The following is an 11,364-nucleotide window of genomic DNA, read 5'->3' on the forward strand; positions in this document are numbered from 1 at the left end:
TGTAGTCTTATATTTCTCCCATCGCATAAACAATATACAACTTACATACCTGATTATAGTCACACACGAGTGGTGTATTGTTTGCTCTGCATTACAGCTAATGTATAAATAAAACACTCAATGTAGTAATACTAAAAACAAAACAAAAACGTTTAAAATTCATTTAAAACATTGTGAAATGAACAACGGCGAATTTCGTTTTAACCCCTGCTCAGCAGAGTGCAGTTTTCCATTCGTATTCTATTGTTTTGATTGAAGCAATTCGTGGTTTCCGGTTAATAGATGTCTCAGACAAAATGAAAAACGTTACTAGTAGTCAGAATTAATCTGTATGTCAAAGCTGTGGTTAGCAAACTGTACAAGATAAACAAGGTATTTGAATTATATGTTTATCTTCATTTGTAAATTGTTTCAGAACATATGTTAATTTAGAAAAGGGTGTGTCATTGAGCAAAGTACAGCCCAGGTTTATAAACGAGCTCTTTCATTCGCACCCTTTATCTAGAGAGGGGTTTATGAGACACGAGTGGAGCATGGAGAATGCAATGATGCGCCGAGTTCTATACACAGCCCTGCTTCTCTGTGTCTCAACGGGTATTATGATTGATTCACATACATTATTTACTGCTTGATGAACACATTTTGTATTATTAATTGTACCTTGTTTTTGTGTTTTAATTTAGAAACATCTCAGGGACAGTCAGTGAACCAGTCTTCAGTTCTAATAATAAAAGAAGAAGGAAATACCACTATACCCTGTTCTTATAAAGACGCTACGGTGCCCTCTCTATTCTGGTACATTCAAAATCACAACCTAGCTCCCCAAATCCTATATTATGAACACATGGATGCTAAAAGTGTTCCAGCACGCTTCAGAGATCGGATTTCAGCGAAGCATGATAAGAACAAGAAGACATTCGATCTGCAGATAACCCGAGTGCTGCTTTCAGACTCTTCGGTGTTCCTCTGTGCGCTGAACCCCACAGTGTGAGAATCTACCTAAAGCTTCATAGAAAAACATCCTGCTAACTTCACATAACCTGCTATCATGTTTCCACGGTGCGCCTTCAATAGAAAAGATGAGAAGAAAAACTACAGAACAAATGAGTAGTAATTACCAGATTTCAAAATGTTCTTTAAAGCAAACATTTAAATAATAATAATAATAATAATAATAATAATAATAATAATAATAATAATAATAATAATAATAATAATATTCTGGGTATGGGCCGTCTACTTTCTATGATATTATACTGTAACTAAAAAAAGGAACCTACAGTATTAAATGCACATGGAGTTCAAACACACGAATCTTATTTTGTATTTAACTTTATTTTTTATATTTGAAAATGAATATGTTAATAAATGCAATCCACTTTGCAAATGAATGAAGATAAACGTTGACACCTTTGGAAAGAATAAAATAGAAATAACTCAACGTTTTGAATGAATGATGATGATTTCTAAGCACTGATCTCTGTCTCATTCTTGTTCTCCTTTGCAGACTGCCTTTCTATATGCATAGAGTGAGCTACACGCTAAGTTCACTTATTTGCGATGAATTTTGTTCTGGGGGCAGATCTGCGCCTCAGGTAGAAAAACACATCTCCAATATGATTGGATTACTATGGAAAGGAGGCGGAGTTTTGTTTCAATGACAATTGGAGGCGGGGTTATTTTTTACTTTTCACTGATTTGGAGGGTGTTGTTCATTTATATTATATGAACTTACAATTTTTCTATTCAGAAAGCTTTGTAAGAGGTGTTCCTATTACTTAAACTTTCAAAGTTTTACTTGCTAGTTTAACAAAACCTGGATGCATACTTTTACAGTATAAATGAAGTAATCTGATTTTTAAGCTTTATTTTTTAACATCTCTGTTTTCAGAGCTTTTGTTTTATTTAATAAAGCATTCATTTATGCTTCCCTCATATTAACACTCCTATTAGGCTTCGGGTCTATTTGACCAGCCTCTAGTTTCCAATTAGCTTAAATGATATTTTTCTTTTCATTTTCTATATACTATTTTATCACTTTTCCTAAGTTGGGTCCCGCGACTCCGCTACCCACGCGGCCTAAGGCTCAGCATCCCTGAAGGGCCACAGCAGCCTTCAACCCCTGTCTCCCAGTCACTATACTGGCAAACCAGCACCAATGACAGTTGGGTGCTCAAGACTATGCGGGCTGGTTACAGCCTTCAGTTCCAATTAAAACCACCCCCCTTTCGGGGGGTCATAGTAACTGCAGTGAAGGACCTGCGCCAGCATGCGGCTCTCAACACAGAAATCCTGGCGCTTCTCTTGAAGCGTGCCATTCGCGAAGTAGATCCCTCCTCTTGAAGGGAGAGGTTCTATTCAAAGTAATTCCTAGTGCCCAAGAAGGACAGCAGGTTCCGCCCTATCTTGGATCTGAGAATTCTGAACAAACACCTTCGGGTGTTACGTTTCAAGATGCTCACGCTCCGCCATATGTCGTCCAGGCCATTTGGCCGGGTGATTGGTTTACCACCGTGGACCTGAAGAATGCATGCATTCATATCCCCATCAGGCCCGGGCACTGGAAATACCTTCACTTCGCATTTCAGGGCAGGTTCTACGAGTACTGTGTTCTCCCTTTCGGCCTGTCCCTTGCTCCTCGCACCTTTTCCAAGTACATGGACGCCATTCTGGCCCCCCTACGGGTTCAGGACATTCGACTGATGGATTATCTCGTCTGCACTCAGTCACAGGAGCAAGCCCTGGCACATACGACGTTGGTCACAGACCACCTCCAGTGGCTCAGTCTCAGGATGAACCTGCAGAAGTGCCGCCTCACGCCAAGCCAGCAATTGGATTTTCTGGGCCTCCACCTAGCCTCGGTGTCTATGAAGGCCACATTAACAACTCAGAGAGTTACTGCAATAAAGTCTTGCCTCTCCCTATTCAGGTTTAGAGAGACAGTAAGCATGGTGCTGTGTCAGCGCATGCTGGGGTTGATGGCTGCTGTCTCACAGGCCCTTCATTTGGGCCTTCTCCACTACTGGTTCAACTCATTTGTGCTTCACCCACAAAGAGACAGACATTGCAGGCTGGTGATATCCCAGTCCTGCTGGAGAATCCTACACTGGTGGTGGATCCCCTCCAACCTTCGTCAGAGTACAACCATGGGTCCCATCTTCCGGAGGGAAGTAATCACCACAGACACCTCCAACAACGACTGGGGTGCAGTCTGGAATGGTGTGGGGACTCCGGGAGTGTGGACGGGGCCTTGGGCCTCAGCCCACATAAATGTCCTGGAACTCAGGGCAGTAGGTCTCGCCCTACAGCACATTCTTCTGGTGGTCCGGAACAAACACGTGCTGGTGCAGTCAGACAACACCACGGTCTTGGCATATATCAACCACCAGGGCAGCCTGAGGTCAGATCTCCACTCTCAGACCTAAGGCAATCTGTGGCACCCGAACCCCCAGCTGATGCAGCTCTTGCCGCCTGTCAGCCTCTAGGATTGTCATCGACAGTTATTGCCACTATTCAGAGCGCAAGAGCTCCCTCTATTTCAGGACTGGTGTCTGGTCCAGGGTCAGGACCCAGTTACCTGCCCCATGGCAGTTATCTTACAGTTTCTCCAGAAACTATTAGATGACAGCAGGTCCCCTTCCACATTGAAGGTGTAAATGGCAGCCATATCTGCTTGTCACATGCGCATAGATGGGTTATCACTTGGAAACCATTTCCTGGCATCCCAATTTCTTGGGGCACAAGGAGACTGCATCCTCCCAGGACATCTAGCCTCCCCTCGTGGGCCTTGATGTGGTGCTGGAAGTCCTTACAAAAGCCCCATTTGAGCCACTCCATACTGTGGATCTGAAGCTCATTTCTTTAAAGACTGAATTTTTGCTGGCTATTGCTTCAGCAAAACGGGTGAGTGAGCTGCATGCACTTTCAGTGCACCATTCTTGCACACTCTTCGCTGGAGACAGGTCTAGAGTCTCCATGTGACTAAACTCGGCATTTTTGCCAAAAGTAATATCCCCGTTCCACGTGAACGAATCTGTGCAGTTGATGTCATTCCATCCTCCTCCCTTTTCTTCTCTGGAGGACCAACGGTTGCACATGCTCTGCCCGGTGTGGGCATTGAGGTGCTATATTGACCGTACAAGGGGTGTCAGACACACTGAACAGTTGTTTGTGTGCTATGGTTCTAGGACGCTGGGTCAGGCATTGTCTAAACAGCGTCTGTCCCATTGGATAGTGTACACCATTGCTCTGGCTTATAAATCTGCTGGCCTTTCCCCTCCAGGGCAATTGAAGGCGCATTCTACCAGGGTATGTCGATGTCATGGGCCCTCTTTTGAAGTGTCCCAGTGTCTGAAATATGTGCTGCGGCTAGCTGGGCTACGCCACACATTTTCATGAGGTTCTACAGACTGGATTCCTCTGCTCCACTTTTTTGAGCTTTGGTCTTGGACTCTATTACACCAGTGGAAGAGACCACTTAGTGTTAGTCTGGATTTGTGTGTTAGGACATGTGTCTTTTGATCCACACGATGAGGCGCTGTTCCGTGTATATTTTTTACATGTAGACCGATCGTGTCCTACTGCCGCATGGTCTCCCTCGCGACTGCTTTGGTACACAGTACCCATTAGTTGATGGCTATTTTTTAAATGAAAGAGAACATAAGGTTGTGGAGGCAAACCCGGTTCTCTGAAAGAGAAAATAGCCATCAAGCAGCGAGGTCGCTTCAGTAGCCCTTGCAGCCTGAAGCAAAAGAGGCTGGGCTTCCTACACACTGCATAGTCATTAAGCACTCGAGGGGTGGGGCTCTGACGTCAGAGCTACGGAGGCCTAAAAGCAGCTTTTATATTAAGCTCAGCATAATCCTATCACCTGACGGCGATACCCATTATGTCCCATTAGTTGATGGCTATTTTCTCTTTCAGAGAACCGGGGTTGCATCTGCAACCTTAAGTTCTTGCACATTATTCTTGGGACAGGAATGTGCAGAATAAAACTCTGTCATCTCTAGTTAAAAGCTTTTCCTGTTCTTCAAAGCCATAGAACTGGCAAATGATCTGAACAGCTTCTTTGGTAGTTTCTGTAGGCATCCCTCTCCAATGTGATGGAACTGTAAGGCAGTGAAAGGATCTCAGAATTTTACCCGTGTGACTGTCACCTTTCCCTTTGAATCTTCTTAATTCATTCATCATAATATCTAGGAAAGAGTAATAAACCTTACCACGGTAATACTCTTCTAAGGATTGAAATGAATGATCTTCTTCAGCTGAAGTGTAACTGTATTTGTACTTAGCAGGAACTTTTCGTCTTCTTGATTGGCCAGGAATTTCTTTTCTACCTCATTTGCTTTTTCACAGCATTTTCAAATAATTTCTTGAACTCTTCATCTGCTCTTAGTAACTGTATTATTTTCATCACTCCATCCAGAATGTTGTAAGCTGATGAAAGATCAAGACTTTGCAATTGAAGTGAATTTGATGCTATTGCTGTTTCCATAAAGACTGGTGTTGTAATTTCTAAACAAAGGATGAATTTAAAATCAATACTTCTAAGACGCATAACCGCATCTCCAGCACATGGGTCAGATGGATTGCATGCAGTCATGTCTTTTCAGAACTGTACTGCCACAGCAAAGATCTTCTTTAGGGTGTTAAGTGCTGCTTCATGACAGGCCCAGTGGGTGTCAGACAGCCTTTTCAACTCATGGACAAGTTGTCTGGGGTACATTGCCAATTGTTTCTGCACAAAAGCAGCATGACGTTTTCCTGAAGTAGAAATAAATGCACACAACTTTTTTTTACCATATTAAAGAATGAAACAAAATGAGGACTTGACTTAGCAGACTCTACTAGCACCAAATTTAAGCAATGTGCATAACAGTGTACATAGAAAGCCTTTTCATTCTGTTGGCGAACTCTAGATTGCAGTCCCTTGTAAGGTCCACTCATATTGGCAGCCCCATCATAGCCTTGGCCTCTGATGTTGTCAGTGTTTAGGCAATTCTTTGCAAGAAGGGACAAAACTACATTTTCCAATTCTTTACCAGTTGTGAATTGAACATCAAACACTTGAATGAATCACTCTGTTATTTTCATATCATGTACATAACGAACAACAAAAGACACTTGTTCTTTGTGAGACACATCTGTTGTTTCATCAAGTAAAACTGAAAACATTTTGGCTTCTTTAATTTCTTGAATGATACTTCTGCTGACATGTATACCTAAAGCTTTGATTGTTCTGTGTCCTGTTTGATAGCAGAGATACCTGTGGATGCTTTCTACTGCTCTGCAAATTTGTGATTGTGTTTAAATGTAGATTCATCACACTGTCATACTTTGCAAATAGATGGACAAGTTTGAGGAAATCCCCTATATTTAAGCTTCCTGAACATTCATCATCTCCTCTAAAGGCCATACCTTGCCTAGCCAGACACAGGGTAATGTCTATTAGCCGGGTAAGAATCTCTCTATTTATTTGTTTTTCTTGATCTAGAATAGCTTGCCTTTCACTATCTGCCATTTCCACCGTAACATCCCCAGTAGATGTACTTCAGAAGAGGAATGCTCATTTATTTTTTGAATGGCATGTTTCCAGGTTTTTACACCCAACTTTTTCGAAAATGACAGTTGATGACAATACTTTTCCTCATTCATGAAAAGCCAACAGCTAAAGCAGAACATTGCATCTTTTTTCAGGAGAGTAATACAGCCACAGGTTTTTTTCAAACCTTTGCTTCTGAAAGCAACGTCCCTCTGAATTTTTAGGAAAGGTAATGTTACTTGGTTGGCATGGTCCAACTGAATTACAAATCTTAATAAACTTCTCATTACACTGGATGTTAAATGTCTGTACATGGGCAGGATCAGTTGGAAATTTAAACTGTAGCAAATCAGGAAATTAATCTTCATCTACTTCACTTTCAACACAATCTTGCCTCACCTCATCTTGTACCTCAAAACCCTGTGCTGATTGTTGCTCCTCCCTGAATTCATTATTTTCTCTGTCTGGTTTCTATCTCAAGCTGTTTCCCGCTCATCTCAAACTCATCCGTGCTGTGGCTGCTGGGCCTGGACCAAATATTGCAATCTTGCTTCACCTCATCTTGTACCTCAGAAACCTGTGCTGATTATGGCTCTTCCCTGGATTCATTACTTTCTCTGCCTACGGTTTCTGTTTATGTCTCGAGCTGTGTCTCACTGAGCTCACCCCTGCTGCTATCTAAAGAAACGTACAATTTTGCTGCTTCCTGACGCTCCCTCACTTTCTTTTTATGCCTCATCTCTCTTCGTGGCATGGTACTGAAACAGTTTAAGTAAACTAATTACAACATCTCCTTGGTTAAACAGATCCATCCCCCCGTTATACGTTATAACTATTTAACACACAGGTATGTTTAGATTTCTAGTCAAAATATACTTTTATTTTTATTCAATAAATGTTTAATAGTATGAAAGTCTAATGCCACTGTGGCATAACACTCACCACTGCATTGAAAACCATATTTTTCATTAACTGGTAAATTAACTGTTAATGAAAGCATGAAATATTACATAATAAACAATATTCATGCCACAAAAACAAACAAAAAAAAAAAACCTGTTGCATTGTATAAGGTATAACAGGTTGGGATAAACTGTAATTTAATGATGGCCTGTCTGTATGAAGAAAACTTTTTTTTTTTCTTTTTTATTACTGACTATGTAATATAGTCCATAGTTAGCCTACTGGATAGTCCCACTGTACATTCAGATCAAATAAATACATCAGTGTTCGTGTTCGCTTTTTATTTTAAAAGAGTAAATACTTCATAAAAATATAAATAAACAAAAACTCTTTCCAGTATTTACAATCTACTGTTAAAAAAACAGGCTACCTTTAGGAAATCAGAACATAAACTGTGAGGTACACATGTAACGTGTAGGCTATCAATTAATTATAGAACTATATAGATAGAAAATATTAATAATGATAATAATAAAATAAAACATGCACCTACATACACAAAACGCGCATGGGACTGAGGCCGGGACATAATACACAAAGTACAGATAGGAGGACAGAAATATTTTATGACAAAACATTAACCAAGTAAACAAAACAAACAAACGAAAAAAAAAAAAAAAAAAACAAGAACAAAAAAATCTAATTAAACTGATTATATTTATTCTTATTTTTTAAGTAAATGTGAATTGTGACACAATATATATCGTTTGGGAATGACTAGAAATTTTTTATTTGTACCCCGAAAATTACCTTTCACTCCCGATTCCTCACTTTCGCGCCTCAATGAAAACAACATCGACTGCTTGCTTAGTCCCTGACATCAGCCACTGAGTCCATGTTCTGCACCAAGCACCATAAAATAACCTCAATGCATGCTGCACTACTACTCCTGTCTTCCATAACAAGGTGTGAAGTTCTTCATCAGATTAAGTTGATGTCAAAGAGGTTTGAGTTTCCTTTCAATGAAAACTTCTCTTCACCTCGGTTTAATAATATTTTATGCAGGGAGAGTGTCTACAGCAACTGCGAGCTAACAGCCAAGAAACATGTTTTTTAAAAGTTGCAACAAATGCAGTCTAGCTACAGTGAGATTATTTTTTATCCAGTTGCAGTTGTGCATTTTATTCTATAAGCCTATATCTGAGCTCCCATATAAATAGCTATTATACATATAAATATGCAGCGTGCAATTTTACTATTGTATCGTCGTGCTACCTGGGTGGTAATTAAGAAACAATATAAATGTAGTAAAGGTTTAACACTTCAAGATTAATTTCTTTACAAACTTCTTCTGTCTTTGAGGGATTATGGGGCCAGGTGGTTCTTAGATTACCTCCGTTCATCAGGGTGCTGCTATATTACTGTCAAACCTATGACCAAACACAGGCGTTCATCAATAATGGGACAACTAGCAAAAAGGCCCTGGTTCAAATCCCAGCTCAGCCACTCACTCACTGTGTGAACCATGACGCAAGTCACTTCACCTCCTTGGTGATTCATAATTGATTTTAGTTTCTGAAAATGTTATTGTTATAACTGTGATTCTATTCGTTACTTAAATTAATGAATTTTTCAACTTCTAATATATATTATATATAGTATATATATATATATATATATATATATATATATATATATATATATATATATATATATATAGTATTTAAAAAGGTAGAATAATTGATTACAAATCAATTATCAGGACATTTCGGAGTCCTTCATCGGCTGATTACAAAAACAGTACTTTAAGAAGTTGATCAAAAACAAACAAGTAGTCTTTTAAACAAAATTCCAGACTTCTATACTAAATTTAAGGAACATTACAAAGAAACATCTACAGGCAGAAATGCAACAGAAAATTAAAAAACTGGATAAGTTTCAGAAATCTAAACCAACAAGAGACACTTCTATTAACCAACTCAGCACGTAAACCTTTCAAAACACAACTGAACTGAAGCAGAAACCTCAGTTTTATCAAAAGGTTTGACATTTTGTCCATCACAAAACCTGGACAAAATAAAATTCTGTGGAGACTTAGAAGCATTTTTCAGACGCCTCAGACTAAAGGAGTTTTTTCATCAACCTGACAACAACATTGCTATACAAACTCCATACAACAGAAGTAACAACACTAAAACCTCTGAATGGACACCACCAAGAGGATGTAATGCCAGCCTAAAAGCTTACATCACCATCTTCCGTCAGAAAGTAAGTCCTCAGATTATCCAAAAACAACTAGATATCCCTAACAACGTTTCAAATATTGAAAGAAATGCTATATTATCATTAAAGAATAATCACGATATAGTAATTAAACAAGCAGATAAGGGAGGTGCTGTAGTCGTACTAAACAGCACAGATTGCATTGCTGAAGCAGAACGTCAACTCTCTGATGTACTCTATTAGAAAGAACTTTTAGAAGATCCTACTAAAGAATACATACAAAAACTAAACGCTATCATAAAATAATTACCAGACAACATTCAATCTACCTTGCAAAATGTCATACCTGGAACAACTAGGGCAGGTACTTTTTACTTACTTCCCAAAATCCACAAACCCGGTAATCCTGGGAGACCCATTGTGTCTGGCATAGGAACACTCACAGAAGGAATCTCAGAATTTATAGAATCCTTACTTAAGCCCTTGGTGACAAAAACAGATAGTTCCATCCATGCCAACCACCCCAAAATTCTATACTAGTCACTATGGATGTAAAGGCCCTGTATACCAACATCCCTCATCATGATGGTACATCAGCCTGTCTAAAATTCTTAGAAAAAGAGACCAACGATCTTAAAGCTCCCCCTCACATCATTGGCTATATAATTGAATTTATTCTTACACACAACTATTTCACCTTTAACAACAAATATTATCAACAGATCATGGGAACAGCTATGGAGACCAAAATGGTACCACAATACGGTAGCCTTTTCATGGCCAATCTGTAAAAAGAATTTCTAGAACAATATCCTTACAAAACACAATTTTACTCAAGATACATAGATGACATATTTATTATCTGGACAGAAAGTGAAGCCTCATTACACCAATTCCACCATGCTCTCAATAATCACCATCCCACCATTGAACTGACAATGAATTATTCAAAAGAAATGATACAATTCTTAGACACAACAATAACCATCAAAAACGACAATATTCCTTCAACCATCTACAGAAAACCAACAGACAGCCAAAAATACATACCTCCACATCTCTAGTTTTCATCCACATCACACACATAAATCTGTCATTTACAGTCAAGCTATTCGTTACCACCAAAACTGCTCTGAAACTACTGACAGAAACAAACATCTTTGCAGTCTTCGTGATGCTTTCATCCAACAAGGATATTCTCCAAAACAGATTGACAAAGAAATGGAACGTGCCATCAGAATACCAAGAGAAAAATTGCTGGAATACAAAGTAAAGCCTGTGTGTAATAGAGTACTCTTAGTTGTTACATACAATCCATCCCTACGACCTCTCCGCAAAATCATCCGAGAATTACACCCAATTTTAGCTGAAGATTTCACCCTCTCCAATATTTTCTTGGAAACACCTCTCCTATCCTACAGACAACCACCTAACCTATCCCAGCGAATCATCCGGAGAAAACTACCAACTGACCTAAACAACGCACACAATGGAACTAAACCCTGCAATACCAACAGATGCAAAACCTGTCCCCATAGCTCTACACAGAATACCATCCTCACAGCACAAGGGAAACTGGAGATAAAAGGATCATTCACATGCAGATCCAAAAATGTAATCTGCATGATTAAATGCAGCAAATGGTCTGATGGTACTTACATAGGAGAAACCAAACAACATCTTTGGACAAGGATGAA

The sequence above is a fragment of the Polyodon spathula genome, chromosome 25 (genome assembly GCF_017654505.1).
Source record: "Polyodon spathula isolate WHYD16114869_AA chromosome 25, ASM1765450v1, whole genome shotgun sequence".
NCBI classification, from domain to species: domain Eukaryota; kingdom Metazoa; phylum Chordata; class Actinopteri; order Acipenseriformes; family Polyodontidae; genus Polyodon; species Polyodon spathula.